Source organism: Equus caballus, chromosome 20, assembly GCF_041296265.1.
Source record: "Equus caballus isolate H_3958 breed thoroughbred chromosome 20, TB-T2T, whole genome shotgun sequence".
Taxonomy (NCBI): Eukaryota; Metazoa; Chordata; class Mammalia; order Perissodactyla; family Equidae; genus Equus; species Equus caballus.
In genome coordinates, this window is record NC_091703.1 from 42,407,027 (window position 1) to 42,426,592 (window position 19,566).

The following is a 19,566-nucleotide window of genomic DNA, read 5'->3' on the forward strand; positions in this document are numbered from 1 at the left end:
GGGGGAGGGGATCTTTAACAAGAGGCAGTTTAAAGAGACCTATTTTTAAGAGTTTGAAATATTTAAAAATCTTTGGTTATATGTAAGCCATGATATGTGACTAAATGCTAAGCAGGTAAGATAATTAATAAAGACATTACTTATTTAGGGGTTAACATATTTATTCTTTCTTTCTTTGTCTTTTTTTTTGCTGAGAAAATTCGCCCTGATTTAACATCTACTGCCAACCTTCCTCTTTTTGTATGTGAGCTGCTGCCACAGCATGGCCACTGACAGACAAGTGGTATAGGTCCAAACACAGGAACTGAACCCAGGCTGCTGAAGCAGAGTATGCCAAACTTAACCACAAGGCATGGGAGCTGGCCCAACATATTTATTCTTAAAGCAAATTTCTTTCTTAGTTAAGTGGTTTCTTTCTTTAATTGCAGGTATCCAGTAACTAAGATGACTGGCACATAGTAAGTGCTCAAGAAATCTTCCCTCTTCTTGCATGAAAGAAGTACATCTTAAAAAAACTTATATTTCATGTCAGAAAGCCAGTCTTCTGGCTATTCCCATGGGGGTAATAACTGATGACAAAAGCAATAGTAAATAGGCTGGACTGTCATTTCTTCCTGTGAAGGGACTGTGGACTGAAGCTGCTTCTCCATTTCTTTCCCAGTGTTCCTCTGGAAACTGTGGGCATATGGCGGGGCTAAATAAATACTTGATGAGAACTGTGTGTTGTCAAGTTGCGGTTTGTGAATTGTGACAGAACAAGCTTATCTCTGCATAAGTGACAAATCTTAAAGAGTGGTTCCATTTCTAAATTTCAGCTGCACTGCCTTGCAGTGGATGCACTGCCTTGTGGCATAACCACCAGGGTCATCATCCAGAGGTGTGATTACTCATTTATCCCTGTGTTTGCCTCAAGGACCACCGCTACGACTTCAGATTATTGGGAAACCATTTTGTAATGGTTCTATTGATGAAAGGGAGGATAATGCTTCTTCTCTCACTTCTTGGTGCTGGAATTCCTTCACTTAAACTGATTTTGCAATGAGTTAAGAAATAAATCCTGGACAGAGCCCCAGTTTGGGGTTCAGAACACTCGAGTCAAAGTCCTGGCTCTCCTCTTTATGAACTGTGTGACCTTGGGCAAGTCACTCAACCTCTCCTGGCTCCTCCTTGTCTACAAAACGGGTGGGTTGTGGAGATGGAAATAACACACAGGGTGTTCTGGAGAGGAAATGACATGTGCGCACAGATGTATGAGATAGACTGCTAAATGCTGAACATATGTTAAAGTTGTTTCTTCTTGACTTGCCATTTAAACACACACAGACACACACACACACGAAAAGTAACCGAAAGGAAAAGAACCAGCGATGGAGAGTTTGTAGGTATCCTAATATTCTAAGTGTCCTTATTTTAAACAGCTAATCTCCATCAACAGGACTATTTAAAATATCAAGTGGAGTCCCCATTCACATTATTTTCCTAGGTCCCTGACAATCTCTGCTAGGATGATTTTCAGTCGCAGAGGGTCTGGAATGAGGGCTCCGACCTGGATTTCAGGTCGGCCTTCGCATGCTTCCATTCCTATCCCTTTTCTGCTCCCTGCTCCTCAGTGGGGCTGTCGCTCCTGACGGGTCTCTGGCTTGATGGATCCATATCCTGGGCCACTCAGCTTGAGGAGCCTCCCTGTGGCTGTGGAGGCAGCTCCCACTCTCTAAGGAGGAAGGGGGCTGCGGAAGCCGGTGGAGGGCTTCTTGATTCCTGGGGTCGGCTTTCCCTTCGGGGCCATGGTTCAGCTGGAGCACAGCTACTAGGAAAGTCACGTCAGGTAACGTGCACCACGGAAAATTCTGCCGTGGTCTCGCTGACAACTGCTTGCACCCTCCGCCCGTCTAGCAGTGGCTTCTTTTTGACTGCAGATAGCATAACACAGTTGACAAATGTGCTGCTGGAGAATGAAATTCCATAAAATCCCTTGAAACGGACAGACAATCCAACATGCACTGCTTGTGGCTTATGGCATTTTGATGTGGGAGCACATAGAAACAGAGAAATAAAGGAACTCGGGCTTGAAACTCCAGCTAATGACAGTCTGCCCTGCCGCAGGAGCTGAGTTCTGGGTGGGTTCTGAGGGGAAATGAAACTGGAAGGAGCTGAGGAACCCACATGCTGGGGCCTTATTTTGTCTCTACTGATTTACTAGTTAGTTCTATGAAAACCACTTAATTACCCCATCTCCAAACCACTCTTTAGATGAACAAGAAGCCAGGGGAAGAGCTGCGGATTCCTGCTGCCTCCAATCCCTCACCTTTCTGGGGAGGAACAGGGTATTTCATGTAAGATTCTCCACTTTTCAGCCTAAGGCCATTCCCTCTTAGAACACTGCATGTAGTCTCGAACACATACATGCTGCTTTACATGCTCTGTGAGCTTATCATATCTCACGCTGCTGGAAGAAAAATCCTATCTAACTGAAGATTTATAACTCCAACAGCATGAGCACTTACGTAACCATTTATCTACTCATTCATACAAACGTTTATTGGATTTATGAAAACCTACTTTGTAGCAAGCATTTGGGAGGGCTCTGGGAGGGATACAGAAAACGATGAAGTTAGCCCCTTGAGAAGGAGCTTAAAATCCTTCGGGCCCATAAAGACATTAAAAGATGCTCAACCTCACCCATAATAAGAGAAAAGCAAATTAAAGCTGTGTGAAGATTTCACCTAATAGACAGGAAAAGCCCCCAAAGCGATAACCCACTGTGTTGGCAAAGCTGTGGGGAAGCAGGCAATGCCAGAAATTGCTGGCGAGAATGCAAATTAGTACAACTCCCTGAAGAGGGCAATTTGCAAATCTCTCTTAAAATTACAAATACATGTAGACTTTGATGCAGTGAGCCCACTTGTGGAAATGTATTCTATGGATATACATACACACACACAAAATGATGTAAGACCAAACTATTTTTTGCAGCACCACCTATAACAGCAGAAGACTATTAAAAACACGTCCATCAATAAGGCTCTGGTTCTTTGCATAATGGAATACTATGCAGCTGACAATAAGAATGATGTGGAAAGATCCTTAAGATCTATTTTTAAGCAAGAAAAGCAAAATCCAGAGAAGCTTGTATAGCATGTTATTTTTTTTTGTAACACAGAAAGAAAATAAGAATACACATTAGTATTTGCTTGAGTTTGCATAAAGGAACTCCAGAAGCATACACAAGGAAATCACGAAGAATAGTTCAGAGTGGTGGTGTTGGGTGGTGGGGGGACAGAGTGCCAGGTGGGAATGAGACAGTTAGGGACGGAGATACAGCAAATCCTTCACTGTATTCCTCTTAATACTGTCTGGATATAAGAGCCACATGGCTGTATCACTTCTTCAAAAAATAAAATAAGTATGTTTTTAAAAATTTTTAAAGAAGAACACTGATGTTCCCATAATATGTACAATACACATGGCTGCCTTATTTTCTAATTAAATTTAAAACTCCTGGAGGGATGAGTCACATAAGAGCCTTTGAAACCGCTCTCTCAGTTTCTCTCTCTCCAATTGTCTTACAAACGCCTGCCAGATTAATCTTTCCAACTACCCTTTAGACAGATTGCCAGAAACGTTTCCTTAGGGTCTCTGCATCAAATTCAAACATCTCTGTTTGACTTTAGGGCTCTCCACAAATTCGCCCCACCCAGCCAATGTCTCTAACGTCCACTATTGAGATCACCGAAGAGCATCTTGTGCTCCTATCAGGTTGGTTCATCATTGTTCTTGAATGTTTCCTTCTACTCTGCCCTATGTCTATCCTGAGCCCTGAGCCTTGCTGTCTTCCATGGCCCCTCTCTTCCCTAAAGGCTGTGCTTTGAGCCCATACTGATCTATCCCTTATGTGGCCTCCATGATACGTACCATCAGTACTCCAGGCTTAACTCTGATTTCACGGTCAGATTGTTATGTCCTTAGAGATAAAGCCAATGGGACCTACACATACACACACACACCCCTCACTGGACCCTCAACAGCAACATCAACCACACACATCTCCAGCTTTCTGGGTCCTTATAAGAAGATGTTATCCAGGTCATAGCTGTAAGGACTGGCTAGACCCCAACCCACCCCCTACTTGCTGCTTCAAATGGGGGTTTAGGGGACCTGAGTCAAATCCTCCATATTCCTGTTAACTGTTACTTGCATCAAAGGTACCCTACCTTGAGACCAAACTGAAATCCAAACCCTAGTGGTTGTGTCTGGTGAATTGGACTGTGGTCTCACATGGAACTTATTTGCATGTCAGTCCCCGCCATCACTACTACCATCACCACCAGGTGAGGAAAGAAGTGGGAGGACACTTGAGGCAAGAGAGAAGAGGGAACAGCGTCTGTTTCCAATCCCTTTAAGCCCATGTCTGAGCACTATAGAGTAAGAGACTGCCAGTCAAACCTGAAGGACCCAGTTCCAGGAGGAATGCCAGGAACCACAGAGTACAGCCCTGAGTCTGTGAGGGAGCCTTCTAGTCATGCCATTGTGGCTCTGGGACAGTCAGAAATGGAGAGAATGTAAGGTGGCTTTGATATTTTTTGTTTTGCAGCCTTGGGGAACACTAGAAGTCAGAGCCTGAGCCAGAGCCTTGCATGGCAAGGGCAGGACAGTGATTTCTGAAGCCATGGATGTCAGGGAGGGGACCATTATGGAATTACAAGAAATACCAGTTCTTGAGCACTATAAGACACCCACAGGGGCTGTCAGAAATCCCCGGGTGGTGAGGGGATCCGCAGGAGGCTAAGGATGGATGTGGGTAGAAGCAAGAGCCCTCTAGAGACATTTAGATTATTTCTGTTGGTGTAACCTCATGCACACCCCCAATGACGCCTTGAGAAATTCAGCTTACCCTTAATATTCGTCAACTAGCTCCTCCTGCAGCGTGGGGCCCACGATCTCACTGATGATGAACACATAGTTTGAGTGACTGAATTTTAGAGCTAGTGTTCAGAATGGCCAGCAGGTTTCACCCTGTGCACTGACCCCCTCTCATCAGCTGTAGTGGCTCCTTGGCATCCTGTTGAGAAGGATTTTGAAGCCCAGTCTGGCTCCCTAGGAGAGAGCACCATAATCCATGACAGATGTCTGCCACAGGCTCAGACTGAGAGGGCACATTTCTGGTGGATTTGTCATCCTTGATCCTGTATTACAGACAGGGAAACTGAGCCCTAGAGGAGGGTCGTGTGGTTTGTTCAAGGTCTCCTTCCCAAGCTAGAACCAGAACCCAGATCCCTTCTCTCCCTATCTTGGCTTTTCCATTACCTTGTAAGGTTTTTGTTTTGTTTTGTTTTGTTCTTTAGATCAATGGAAAAGTAAGGTTAACCCAAATAACAAACGATCCCAAATCTTGATTTTAGTTAATGGCTTTATTCTTCTGTCCCTTCCTTCCATATCTCTAGAAAACCATCAGTTTCTCAAAATAGGCAACAGATTTGAGATATTTTTTTCCGTTCTCTCTGGCTCCCTGCCTATCTCAAGGGGGAGAGACTAAAGGGAACTGAATAGACAAAACATAGGGAGTGTGAAGGTGAAGCAAGGAGGAGAGTATCTGCGTGTGCACAAACTGAAGGAATAACCCGGAATTGGGGGTGCCGCAAACCTCTCTTGTGAGCCCCGGGATCCTGGCCCCTCCATAATTGCTGTTTCCCTGAAGCTCCTCCCTGCAACTCTGCCACGTGCAACCCCCGCCCAGCACTGCATCCCATCTGATTTCTGCAGCTGGGTTTATGAGGAAATAGTGATTTTTTTTAAGATTTCCCACCTGCCACATCACATTATGAGTCATCACACTGGGGTGTACCTTTGTCTGACAGGCCAAGTTTTCTCTGCTGGCATTTTAAAAGGCAGTCTTTCAGTCACAAGAACAATTTGAAATCCATTGATACAGAGCAGGTTTTAAGCTAGTGCATTTCAAGCATCTGAAAGAGATCTAAGTTTGACCTTAACACTCAGGGCGCAGGCACTTAAATGTTTCGCTGCTCTTTTAGGCCTTTATCCAGGATTCAAAGGAAAAACTCAAGGACTGTTACTGTAATATCCAGGATATCAGCCCTAAGAGAAAAGGGAAATGGAAAAAGGCCTACCAGCATTTCAGGATCGATAAATGAAATGAGACAGGCTCTGACGGAAGACGAGGTATCTAAGAGTGACATTTCTCAGTGACTGGCTGCTCTATTCATTCCAAACATTTATTGAATTCTGACTGAGGGCCAGGAACCAGGGAAAAAAAATGAGTCAGCCATATTCCATGCCCTTTACTTCACCGTGCGGGGGAGGCCTACACGCATGTAATCAGATGACTTCAGTGTGACAAATTATAATGAAGATGAGCACAAGGAGCTATGGGAACACTTTCAAGAGTGACTTCAAAGGACCTACTGCTGCTAACACTTATTTTGAGCTGATTATAACCACCCTCTGCGTGCACCTGTGCATTTCTACCTCAACTCCCCTATACGCTGTAGGAGCCATATTTTCAATGTATCCCTTTTGTTCACAGGGTCTGCTCTATAGCAGATGCTTAATAAATAATTAGACCCACAAATATTTATTGAGCAGCTGGTACCTGTGTAAGACAATAGGTCAAGGGGGCTTACTATGATGAATAAATTAATTCCCACATTCAAGACCACAGTTCAGTGAAAACGAAAAGCATAATATGATGAAGGGTCATAAGAGCAACACAAACAAAATGCTGTGGGAATGCGGGGCCCAAGTGCTCAGTTCTGCTGGATGAACAGGCAGGCATGAGGTGGAGGAAAGAGCACAGATCAGGATGCATGAGAACTGTGGGAAAGAAAATGGTGGGAGGCGGAGCGGCAGAAGAGGCAGGAAACGCAGACAGGCCAACGCCACACTGAGGACCTTGAACTTTTTTTTTTCTAGGTAACAAAAGGTCTATTGTTGACTGATTGATGGAAGTGGCTAACTTCAGGAGTCCCAGGTATGTGAAAATGTGGCAATATTACTGGAGTTGAGCAATTACTGAGAGCCATCTGGACTGTGAAACTTGGTGCGATTTTTCTCTGCATTACACTACAACCCCTATGCCAAAGACTGGGCCTTTATATATACAGGTATGACTACTTCCTCGTTTACAGGCCAGGCCACAGGGAAATCGAGTCACTCAGGTGGGCAGCCTGCATTTGTGACTGCCATCATCTTTGCCCCTCCTCAATCCGGTGTTTGCCTCCCCCAGGTAAGTCACTCTCATCAAGACTACACAATGTGCCCTCTGGACCCCTCTCTCCACTCTGACCACTCCCTTTATCAGCTGCCCTCTTCCCAGCAATTCACTGTCACCCCGCCCTCCAAGGCTCTACCCTTGGCCTGAAGATTTTTCCATTTTACACATCAGGAATTTAAACCTTAGTGAGGTTAAGTGACTTGCCCATGTCACACTGCCAGTAAGAGTAGTTAGTAGAATGGGACTGCAGTGGTATCCCCAGGGCTGGGACACTGGGTTACTTTCTGGCACTAATACAATCTACAGATAGTGGGTGAGATTAACCACCTGCCAAGCTATTTCATACATAGGATGTCTCCCAAAATTTAGGAAAAAAAGAAAGCTCTAGAAATTATTTAATCAAGATACAATAAAATGTGAAAATGCTCTTGCCTCTCATCAAAGAGATCATCCCTGATGCTTTATCTAAAATCACTTCCCAACCCCCCGCCCTCCTCAACTCTTAATCCTCTTACTATGCTTGGTCTTCTTCAGAACACTTATAATGTCTTTGCTTCCCTGATTGTCAACTGCCCCGCTCAGTTGAATATAAGTCCTTTGAAGGCTGGGGCCTTGTGTCTTAACCAAACTCTGATCCCCAACACTTAGAACAGGCCTTGACACACAGTAAGCAACGGATTAACACAACCTATAGTTTAGTGATTCTCAAGTGAAGAGCTTGAAAAGCAGTATCCACACTCCCAGCTTTCAGTGGGAGATTCTGAGGCCCCATCTCTCTCATTGATAATCAATGTACAGAGAGCCACTATCACAAAATGACTTGTTGGCCCCGAGGTATGTCAGAGAACAACAAAGGGGCAAGCTGTGGATATCTAGCCTAACAAGGATATTAACACATTTTTATAAAGAACACGCCAACACAAGGAGGAATGGCAAAAGAAAGAGCTGCCACTTACATAGAACTTACTCCAGGCCCAGCAAAGCTCTGAGTGCTTTAGATTTTGCAAGTCATTGAATCCTCACAATTATCCTATGAGGGAGATGATATATATCATCCCCATTTTGCAGATGAGAAAACTGAGATACAGAGAAATTAAATAACTTGCACCAAGGTTGCACAGCTAGGAAGTGGATTCACAGTCCATGCCAGGCAACAAGGAACAATGCTTGTGGCAGATTCAAGATGGCTGTGAATACTTTGTCATTCCTCCCAGCAAGGGGTGGACTCTACGTACCCTCCCCTTGAACCCAAGTCAGCCTGCAGCTGATTTGACCAATAAGGTATGACAGAAGTAACACTACGCCAATTCTGGCCCTAGCTTTTAAGAAGACTCGCAATTTCCATTTCTTTCCTTTGGGAGCCTTGAGCCTCTACGCAATTAGTTTGACCGCTTTGCTGGAAAGGCCAAGTGGAGAGGCCCAGAGGCTACATACACAGAGAAAGGGGCTCAGCCTTCCAGCTGTCCTTTCTAGGGCACCAGGCGTATGGATGAGCTGACTTGAACCCTCAGCCCCGCCAAGCTGACTACCACTGGGTAACTCCACTCAAGGTCATGTGGAGCAGAAGGATCACCCAGCTGACCCCTGTCTAAATTCCTGACTCACAAAATCATGAACTATGATAAAGTGGTTGTTGCTTTACACCACTGAGTTTTAGGCTAGTTTCTTATGCAGTTATGTTGTGTCAACCAGAACAGTGTTCTTTAAACTTTTTGACTGTGACACACAGAAAGAAACACGTTTTTCAGAAAATACACATACATACACACTAGGGAAACCCTGAAGTTTAGCTTTGGCTCCAGGCTTTGAAAGTCCAAGTAGCTGAATGCCTAATTCAATTCATTTCTGGAATTTCCGAACTTGTGAGTGATAGCGGTAACAGGGTTGCATAGGTTGCATGAGCCCAGCAATGTTAGTAATAAATCAAGGAATGTTGCTCAGATTTATTGTTAATATCCATCCATCCATTTATCCATCCATCTATCCATCTTTCTGAAATAAAATCTTACAAAACAAGCTATGTCCTTACTTTGTGTAATGCACTGTGATAGTTTCTATTCTATTTAATTTTTAAAAATTGCTCATTACGACCCACTAAGTTACTTTCCTGACCCACCAAGTTGGCAACACTCGCAGTTTGAGAAAGGCCAAGCGCTAAAGAAGAGCGTGTCAGAGAACGAGCAACATGCTCTAGGAGAGGCGGTGCTCAAAAGCAGCTCCTCCTGACACTCAGTTTCCTTGGCAGACAGAGCAAGGATGGAGGCCCCCACCCTCCCCGCTTCAGGACGCCAGGAGATCTCCCATCTGATTGCTGTGCTCTGATTCCACACTCAATAATCAGCTCACGGAGTTTGCCCTGTGGTTTGTGCACACGCTGCTCCCTCTGCCTGGGATTTGCTCCTTTCTCCTGCCCCACTGTTGCCTGAGGAACAACTGCTATTCACCCTGCAGGACTCAGCAGAGGTGCCCCCTTCTCTGAGAAGCCTTCCTTGACTCTTGGAGGCTGTTAGGTCTCCCCTCTGTGTATTGAAGGCTGACTGTATTGCTCATGCCTGTTTACTAGGTGGTGGGTTCTAAAAGCTTAGGGACTGTATCTTAGCTACGACTCCCTAGAAGGTGACATAGTGCTTGGCACTGAGCAGGCACTTGGTAAATATCTGTTGAATAAGCAAATATCTGTTTAACCATGTGCATATTCCTACTAGAGACAGATGGCCCTGACCAGCCATTCCCTAACCACACATTAGAATTCTGGCTTGCTTGGCAAACATAAACAATATTGTAAATTCTTGTCAATTGACATTTTGTGATTTACAGCTCTGTCTCTTGTGGGTTTAGTTTGCATAAGTCACTTCCCATTACTTTCATTAGCCCTGGGAGGAATCACAAGATTAAGCTTCTAGAATGGCAGAGCTAACTATAAGACCATTATGATTTCACCAAATTAATGTCACTTTCTAAAGTCTTGACAGCAGCCATCTCGTGTCTGAAGCTGTGCCTTGCTCCATGACAGCAATTTTAAGTGCAGGGCCAATGTCTGAAATCTGAGGCTCTTTAAACGTAGCTGTGTTCCAGATCTTCATCTGAATTAAAGTGATGACAGCCTTAGAAATAGGTTAAGGTATTTTCCACTTTTTAAAATTTCATATAAAATCTTCGTTTTCTAAATTGCCTTTGACTATTTGGATTCCTTTTGTGGGAGTTATTTTTTCCTTTTTGAGGCTCAGCTTTTTTCTAAGGAAGGCTATTAACAATTTTCCAAATTGTTTTTGTCTCAAATCACATAAATTGGTGCTCACTGAATACATCTGCTAATTTAGAAACCAGGGATGGTCATGGCAGTGGACTTGAGAGACATCTCAGCTGGAACTGAGGTCTGCACAGACCTACGTAGTCACGTTATCATTAAAAATAACCTTAGATCCTTTACTTCTTACCTGTTGCTAGGATAGAAAATGAAGAATACTAGCTCTTGAGCAAAAAATTTCAAACAGGAAATCTGAAGAATAGAAAGGGCTGATAACCGTGAGAAGAGCAGCAGTATTTCAGTGCCTTCCAGTAGCAGCACTGTTCCGGGATGGAGCATTTCTCCCAGTGGCTGGCTTAGTAGAACCAAGGAAAGAGTTGCTCGGGAGAGCCACAGGAGAAGGGCATGGGGTAACGGTCTTTCAAATGAGAAAACTAAACCTTACGAAACTACTTAATACAAACCTAGAGGCACTACGACTTTATACTGTTATCGGTCATCTCAAAAAGAAAAATTACGGTCTTTAGGGCAGTGCACAGAGCCCAGGGAACAGCACAGAAAGCAGAAGGAGGAAAACACATTCAGAAATGAACTACTGGCGTATTTGACCCATGACATTTTTGTTCTTCTTATCCTCTGGCCAAATTTCATCCTTGCGTATATGGAAAAGTTCTTACTAAATTAAACGGAAGTTAAGTGTGCGTGCTCCAAGGACAAATTTGGCCTGGTAGCGTCTTTCCAAAGATATTAACAAAGAGAAGTGAAAATGATTGTTGGGCCATCGGAGTTCTTGTTTCAGAGGAGAAATGCCAGGAGAGAGAGGAAGCGTTGCATTCTTTTCCCCTTTGGAGGTGCTCCATCTTTGCATTCCCTAACGTCAGTGCAGTCTAATACTGAAATGTGTCCGAAGAAGCGCTGTCTGTTCCAAGGAAGCATTCTGATCCCCTGCAGCGGAGGGCTCCTGGACACTGTGAAAGCTGAGTAGAATGTGAAGACATCAACTAAGGGAAAATATAAACTTTTATTCCAAAGGAGACAAAGTGAGTTATCACATCTTTCTTGATGAGAGAAGTGGGAATGCTATGGGGGAAAAAGTAATGGTTTGGGAATCCAAACAAGTGGTTTTTGAGTCTGATGTCTGTTACCAGTAAGCTGCCTGACTACGTGCAGCAAAAGACTCGGCTGCACTAAGCTTTGGGTTTCTCACCTATACAATGAAATGGTTGGTTGACATGATAAATAAAGTGTCTTTAGCTCTAATATTCTATGATTTTATGGATGTAAAATATAAAAGTGTTCGACCAGCAATTAAAAGCAATGATAAAAGTTATAAAGGGGGAAGAAAGGAAGTTAAAACAATACTTCATCTGAGAAAATTCTGACAACACTCAGGAAAACACCACGCTGAATAATAAGAGTAATAATGAGGTGAGTCCTAATAACAATAATTGATTTAGCAGCTACTGCACAAACATCAAGCTGTGTGCCAGGCACTTCCCAGTTACCATCCCCAACCCTCACCACTGTCTGCACACTAGATGTGGCAGATTGTATTTTCCAAAGATGGCCACAATGATATCTCCCATCCCACAAGCTCTTCTAGAATTTTGTCCCTTCATCTTCAAGAGGTGGAGTCTAATTTCTTTCTCCTTGAATCACGGTGGACTTGTGACTCATTTGTAACCAACAGAATGTGGCAGAAGTAATTCTGGATGGCTCCTGGGGCTCGATCATAACAGGTGACGCAGCTTCTGGCTTGTTAGCTGGAATACTTGCTCTTGAAGAGTTTAACTGCTAAATAAGCAATCCAGTTGCTTATATGCTGGGGGCTGCCATGTTGTGAGAAAGACCACACAGATACCACACGGAGAGGTCCTAAGACAGTGCGAAAGAGACGCCTAGACAGCTCCCAAGTTCTCCAGCATCCCCCTCTCTACTGTTCCAGCTCTGGCTACCATCTGACTGCAACTGTACGAGAAATCCTCAACCAGAACTACCCAACCAAGCCCTTCCCAACGTCCTGATCTAGAGAAGCTGTGAGAGATAATGAAATGATTGTTGTTTTAAGCCACTAAGTTTGGAGTGATTTGTTACTTAGCAATAGTTAACCAGTAGATTTTGGTAGCTTTGTTACCTGGAATTTGGGTATTGCTGTAAAGGAAAACTTATAACATTTGACCTTGGCTTTGGGACTAGACAGCAGTAGGAAGTCAGAAGGGACTTGAAGAGTCTGGTGTTGGCAGAAGCCTTGAGGAAGCGCTCAGTGAGGGTTTAATGGAAAGTGAGGGAAATATCATTTGAGCTGGAGGAAAGGAGACTCTTGTTACGCAGCAGGGAGAAATCTAGCAAAATTGTCACCAGCAATAATAGAAAGTAGAGATTGTATCTAATGGACTCAACGATTTAGCTAGGGAGATGTCAATGAAGAGTGTTAAGGGTGCTGCTTGGTTTCTTCTAGCTGCCTATATTAAACTGAGAGGAGAGAAATGAATTAAGCAACAAGCTATTCAGGTTTTGAGTAGAAAATGGAAGAATTTTAAAGGGTCCAGAAGAGTCTTTTCAGCCAGCAAAGGGTTCCTGAATTAAGGAATGGCTTCCTCAGAAAGATAACGGCCAGGGTGGGATGTAAGATCCTTTGTTAACCTCATAAAGATCTAGAATGTATCTCTTTGACCTTTTCAGACAGATAAGGTTTCCCTAAGAATCTTAAGGCATGCTTCACAGATCCTTATAGTTAAATAATAGGGCTTCTAGTGATTTTAAGGGCATTGTCCCATAGCAGCCTCACAGGGAGCCCAGGGTAGAGAAGACTTATCTTGAAGATCTTCATGGGTGTGGGTTTTGTCTAATGGAGTGAATTATAAATTAATATGCAGACAGCCCGTAACGTTTCTAAGGAAATTCTATCAATTTGGGCTGAAGGGGAAGAGAGACTTTGGACCCCAAACTTTTGTGGGTAAAAAGTAAGCTGAGAAGTTGTGGAAAAAGTAGATGACTCAGAGACTGGAACCAAGGGGAGAGTCAAAATCCATGGAAAATAACTCCCAGGAAATCGGACTGGGTTCTAATGAAGGACCTGGAATGACATGCCTGGACAGATTTCATAATTGCTATGACCCAGGGACTGTCGTGTGCCTGCCATTCCCCCTTTTTGGAATGGGAGCATCTATTGCAGTTATGTAAGACTGGCACTAAGTTCAGCACATCCATTGTCTGTTACATGTGTGGGGGACAGGTAACTTGCCTCTGCTGGTCTTCAGTTGGAGAGGCGTTGTACTCATGGAGAAGGAAGCACACCAGGATTGATTTAGAGCCTAGACCTTGAGCCTAAAGCTTTCTTCAAGCTCTTGATTTTTACAGGAATAATTATAGCTCAAAGTACAGAAGCTGTTATATTTAATGTCTTTCCTTTTCTCTTTGACATCTAAACCATTACCTTAGGTCTTACTTCCTCCATGAAGCCGACAGCTTCATGACTGAAAAATAAGCTCCCTTGGAGCAAGAATGAAGCTTAAATTTGCTTAGTGTGCAGCTCAGGTCTTATATTTATTAGGCATACATTAAATGTTTGATGATAATAAAAACAGTGATGAGAGCCTTGTGCCTTTCCTTCTCCTTCTACAGAACCTAGGGGATATGCTTCCAGCTTCAGAGTCTAACACTATCACTCCAGAATGACTCAGAAAGTGTTTATGCAAGATAAATATTGTATACTCTGGGATTTTAGAGCTGGAAGAGACCTGAGAGGTCCAACAGTTCAACCCCTTCATTTTACAGATGAGGACATTGGAAAGTGGGATGATTTACCATAAAGTGGTTAAGTGACCTGCCCAAGGCCGTGTAATTAATGACACAGCCAAGACTAGAAATTTCTCCTATCATTCCATTCCTGCATTCAACAAACTTTTTGGAGAGCCTGTTATTTGTAAGGCATGTGCTGGATTCTTTCCTTCTCTGCTTCCCTTTGATACACACTAGATGATGTTAACCAGAATCAGGAAGTAGAGAGGCGTTCAAGCCAGTCCACTGAATCCCTTTTCAGTGGTTCTAGAAAAGGTTTGATGGGTGGAGATTTGAAAACTATTGCCTCTAGCATTGTATTGTCTATGATTTTGGATTATTTATGCCAGATAGCTTGGGTACCACCTTACCACACATCATCAAGAACTACATAAATTGGCTATTTTCCAAATAGAACATTTTTCTTGCTCATATGGCCACCTTCAAATTGTACAGTCTCCACTTAACTCAAAGTTTCACAACAATGCTTCTTACTGGTTTCTTTGGCCCATTCCCTGGGCTTTCCCAAAACCCACCACTGCCTCTCAGCAAGATGGAGCTCAACCTGGAGCTCCTCCCGGCTTGCAGAAACTTCTTTTGGTCTCTTTCTACACACAGCTTGGTGAGGTCTTGGCATCTTCCATCAATGTTTTCCTTACTCCTGGCACCAAACCTCTTGTTGCACAACTCCCTACATGAGGAATATTCTCCCTTTCCAAGAACATTAAGAACTTTGCTGATATTTTTTGGAAAATCTCACTAAAGAACTCACTTCCTCTTTAATCTTTTAGGGACTGTAAGTGTGGAATGTGGATTCTCTCACCCTTACCACATTCTTCCCTGTCCAGTGTTTATTATTGACTTGATACATATCTTAGAAGATAAGGGTGAAATCTGTTGAGTGGCTCTGGGTAGTCCCTAGGATATCATCATGCACTCAAGAGACCGAATATAACCTTTTGAATACAAGATTGCACACTCATTCAGGTGACTAAATCCTAGGAACACTGCTTGGTTTTATCGTTTGGATATTTACATATTAAACAGTAGATAACAGCCTCTTCCTTAAGAAGTTTCTAAAATAAAGGTTTATAGTGAAATAAGTGGCAAATTAACAGAAGTTAATACTCAATATCAAATAAGAAAATATTCTGTTTTTTTTAAAGGTTAAATAATCAGGCATTTTTGGAGCACTAGAGAAGGGGCAGACACGAAATAGTATTTTTGTAAAAGAAATATGGGGAACTATATCATTCAAACAAAAACATATGTTAGATGTGATAAACAAATCAATGGTTTTAGAATTCTGAATTTTTGAAAGAAAGTCTAATATTCAGACATAAAAAATGGGGTATTATTCACAGAGAGAAAAATACTGTGATATTTTCTTGTCCTCAATCCTTGGTCCTTTTTGTAGGGAAAAAATCTAGATGAATGAATGGTGAGGTATATATCCAATGGCAAATCGTTAAAATCTATAAGAAATGCCTCTTATGACTTTATAGACAAAAAAAGATAAGAAAAATACTATGAACATGGTGAATCCACAGAAACCTTCTAAAAGGCAGAGTAGTTGTCAGGATAATCTTTAACCAGCTTCCAAACATCCTTTTTGCATCAGGGGAGTTTCTCAGGGCAAGTGGAGATGGGGCATCTGAGGCCTCAGAACTGCTCAATTTATTTAGGGAAAGGAAATCAAGGTGGAAAAAATCTGCACCCGCAGCTCCCACACCCCACGTTGGTGGTCACTTCAAAACTAACTAGTCACCAGCAACATTTTCGGCAGATGAGATAACTGCATTCCCAAACTGCCACAAAATGGACAAATTACTGTAATTAAAACTGTTTCCACAGAGTCCTCGTTCTTTGAAGGCTCTAGTGAAGGATGGCTGAGAGGATTTGACCCGGGCTCTGCTCTCCATGTCTCCACACTAAAGTGAAGCTCTCTGTTGCGTGGAAGAGGAAGCACTTGGTATAAACGGGGAAGCAGGAGCAGCTGCCTCAGTGGGTGCTAAGTACTTACTCAGCAGCATGCTGTTCGCCCAGTCCTACCTACCCTAGACCAAGGTGCATGCTTCCCGAGGGCAGGCAAAGTGACCATCACCTTTATATTTTGTGTCTCTTTCCTCAGTGGCCACCTTGGTGCCTTATACAGCATTCCCGGCAGTGTGCTGCAAGGAGCCAGGAATCTCTGCTATGTTAAAGGCTTTCTGCATAGAAAGTCATGTGGACATTGACACCTGAGGATGAATGTGAGGCATCCTCACCTGGTTTGGGCAGCAGATGGCACCGGAGAGGCCAGAGCAAGAAGGAGGAAAACAGCTGCCATGCTGTTGGGGGAGAGACCTTGGTCATGTGCACATGTGAAATGCTCTCTGTGGACTCTTAGAATTAAGGAAGGGGAATACACTCACAGGGCTGGGCACTCCAGAATAAGAGGCAGGGGTGAGAGCCAAATGTGAGAGCCATTTCATCTCAGGCTGCAGTAGTCTGGGAAAACTTGAGCTAGATGTGCCAAAGTCTCTCTATCACAAATTATTTCTTCCATTCTCCCTTCCCCTCAAGATGCCAGCCCATTTTTCTTCTTTCCCTTAATTTTAAGCCCTTAAGCTGCCTGCTGTTTCTTCAAATCCCACACAACCCGCAACCCATTACATTTTGGCTTCAATATCCACCTCCTACTGAAGGAGATCTACCTAAAGGCCCTCAGATTTCGCTGTCACATCACACTTCATTTGCCACATGACCACGGGATGGATGAAAGTCAAAGGGGGCAGCAGAGTCGCATCTAGAATGTGTGTTCAAATGGCTTAACTGTGTCCCATAATAATAGTGATATGATAGTATTGCTAACATTCCTTGAGTACTTACTCTGCTCAGCTACAATTTTAAGCACTTTACACATATATTAACATATTTAAGACTCACAGGAACCCTCTGAGGATTAAGGAACTTTTGCTTTCCTTGTAAATGGCAAGAGTCCAGGCCCCCACACCATTCTTCCTTCTGCTTACACTCCCTTGAGAGAATAAAGTTTAAATAAAGGTGAGCCCCCCACTTTCAAGCCTGAGCTGGTCATAGGGTAAGTTAATTTATTTATGTGAAAATCTTGTTTATGGAGAAACTACCCATTATGTTTAATGTCTAAAGTCAACAGAAGCCACTTAACAATGGTAAATTATTAACATTTTCACATTGAGCCCAGAATGATGAGTATAACTTTAGTTAAATTATTACATGACTAAAATGAATCAAAGCCTGGGTTAATACAGGTTTATGCTTCAGGAACTCAACTCTCCCTTTCTGAGATCTTTCAGAAAATTAGCAAATTTGAGAATTCTACTTTGATTTATAGTGCTTAATCAAATTACTTACAAAGTCTAACTCTCGTACCAGATTTACAAAACTGTCACCATGCTAAAATAATGCCTAAGGTCACCAAATAAAGATTGCAAACTGGAGTTTTAAGTGCCTTGTCTGCTTAATGTGAGCAGCCTTGAATGCAGAGGCCATGTGGCCACATCCAGCTCCTCCTCTGGGCAGCAGCTGCGCTACACTAAAAATGGAAAACTGCTCGTTCTACATCGACTCCCTTTTGCGATCTCGGTAAGTTCCTCAGTGACAGGAGCCAGCCTGCCAACATGTCAGCATCAGGATCTGGTCCAATGTAAACACACAGCATTGTGTGGCTGAGGCTCTGAATTAGAGTTCCACTGCCACCCACCATTCCTTACTCAAAGACGTCTTTCCAGATCCAAGAAAAACAGATCCGTCAGCATGAAAATTGGTATAGTTGTCAAACAGAGAAGTCAATTCCGTTCAAGTCCATTGTCATTAGCCAAGCCTGAGGAAGACCTCAGGAATTGCAGGCTTTTGACAGACCCCTTGCTTGGGCTCCCCAGGCCTTTATTTTCAACCTCCCAATATCCCAGGTAGACAGAGAGGAAGGGATGATTTGATCTGTTTACTAGCTAGTCAATTCCAGCACAAAGCACAGTGTTCGGGGTTCCAGCAGGTTCTGGCAGACTCTCAAAGAAACTTGATCCATACATTAAAAGATGAGAAATGTCCACCATACTGACAGCTTCCAGTGGTCATGTGGCCACACTAAAGTCACTTTTGACAACCCTTTACTCTCCTGTCAAGCCCCTCTCCTCCCTGCCCCAAACTCATGTTTCCTAACTTTCCTGCAATGTCCTTGCAGATTCCCTCTCCCTGTCCTCTTTACCATGCAGCCCATCCCTGCTCTGTTCCTGTCCACAGACCTGTTAGTGAACATCTAACAGATCATGAATGCTCGGGGACTAGAGAGTCACTTTAGTTATTTTGGAAACTTACTCTTGGTCATTCATCTCTAAAGGAAGGTTGTCCTGTAAACTAGGAATCCAGGATGTCTTACAGAGAGGAGAGTTCTGTGATTCTCTTTAGGGTGCATCAGAATCCTATAAGGAGTTTGTAAAGAGGCAGTTTGCCTGCAGTGGGGCCACATTCACCAACTGTCTGCATGGAGCTCAGGATTCGGTGCTTTGAGAGACACTAGCCTCGACAGAGACCAAGACCTTCCAACCCTCCCAGTTCCTGAGCCCTGCACAGTCTACATTTTTAAAAGCTCCTCAGATGATTCTGACAAAGCTAAGCCACAGACTTCACTTTAAAAACATCGGCCCACACAGTTCCCTCAATCTCCCTCCGAAGCACCCCCCTCATCAGGGCAGATAACTCCAAAGGGCAGACATTCTTCTTCCTTAGAGGATGCCAAGCTGCGCGTGGTGAGAGCTGGCCACTGAGAAGGTGAAGAGACGGACAGCATCATGAACGCTCAAGCAATTAAGGCTGTAACAGAAAAGAGAAGGCTGGATGGCCACAGACAACTTTTGACCACTCTGCAGTTTCTTCTAGAGTAGGGGTCAGCAAAAGTAAACTTCTTCTATGAAGGGCCAGATGGTAATATTTTCTCCTTTGTGGGCCAGAAAGTCTCTGTTGCATCTGCTCAATGAGTTGTTGCAGTGTGAAAGGAGCCATAGAAACATGTAAGCAAAGACGCACGAGTGGGTTCTAGTAAAACTTTATTTATAAAAGTGAGGGACTCGCCACGGACTGTGGGCTGTAGTTTGCTGATGCCTGTTCTGGAGTCAATATTATAATAAATATCTTTAAACAAAATTATAGAGGAGAGGAGATGTAGGGTATTGAGTTCTAACTGCATTTTTAAAAATTATTTGAAAAACAGCTGGTAGTGGAAGAATTGACTAGCACACTTGCAGAAAGCAGACTCCCCTGCAGAGAAGGGAGGCTGGCACACTCAAGCCCG

At 43.4% G+C, this 19,566-nt stretch overlaps 1 protein-coding gene and 1 long non-coding RNA gene across 7 annotated transcripts in view; one reads left to right on the forward strand and one right to left on the reverse strand.

Annotated features, from left to right (window-relative positions):
• The window catches only part of LOC138919503 (uncharacterized), an 80,701-nt gene extending 79,985 nt beyond the window's left edge, over positions 1-716 (forward strand). Inside the window, exon 6 of the long non-coding RNA XR_011429717.1 lies at positions 429-716. This is a non-coding gene — a long non-coding RNA (uncharacterized lncRNA). The remainder of the gene's footprint in view (positions 1-428) is intronic.
• The window catches only part of KIF6 (kinesin family member 6), a 371,457-nt gene that overhangs the window by 137,774 nt on the left and 214,117 nt on the right, over positions 1-19,566 (reverse strand). The window lies entirely within an intron of this gene.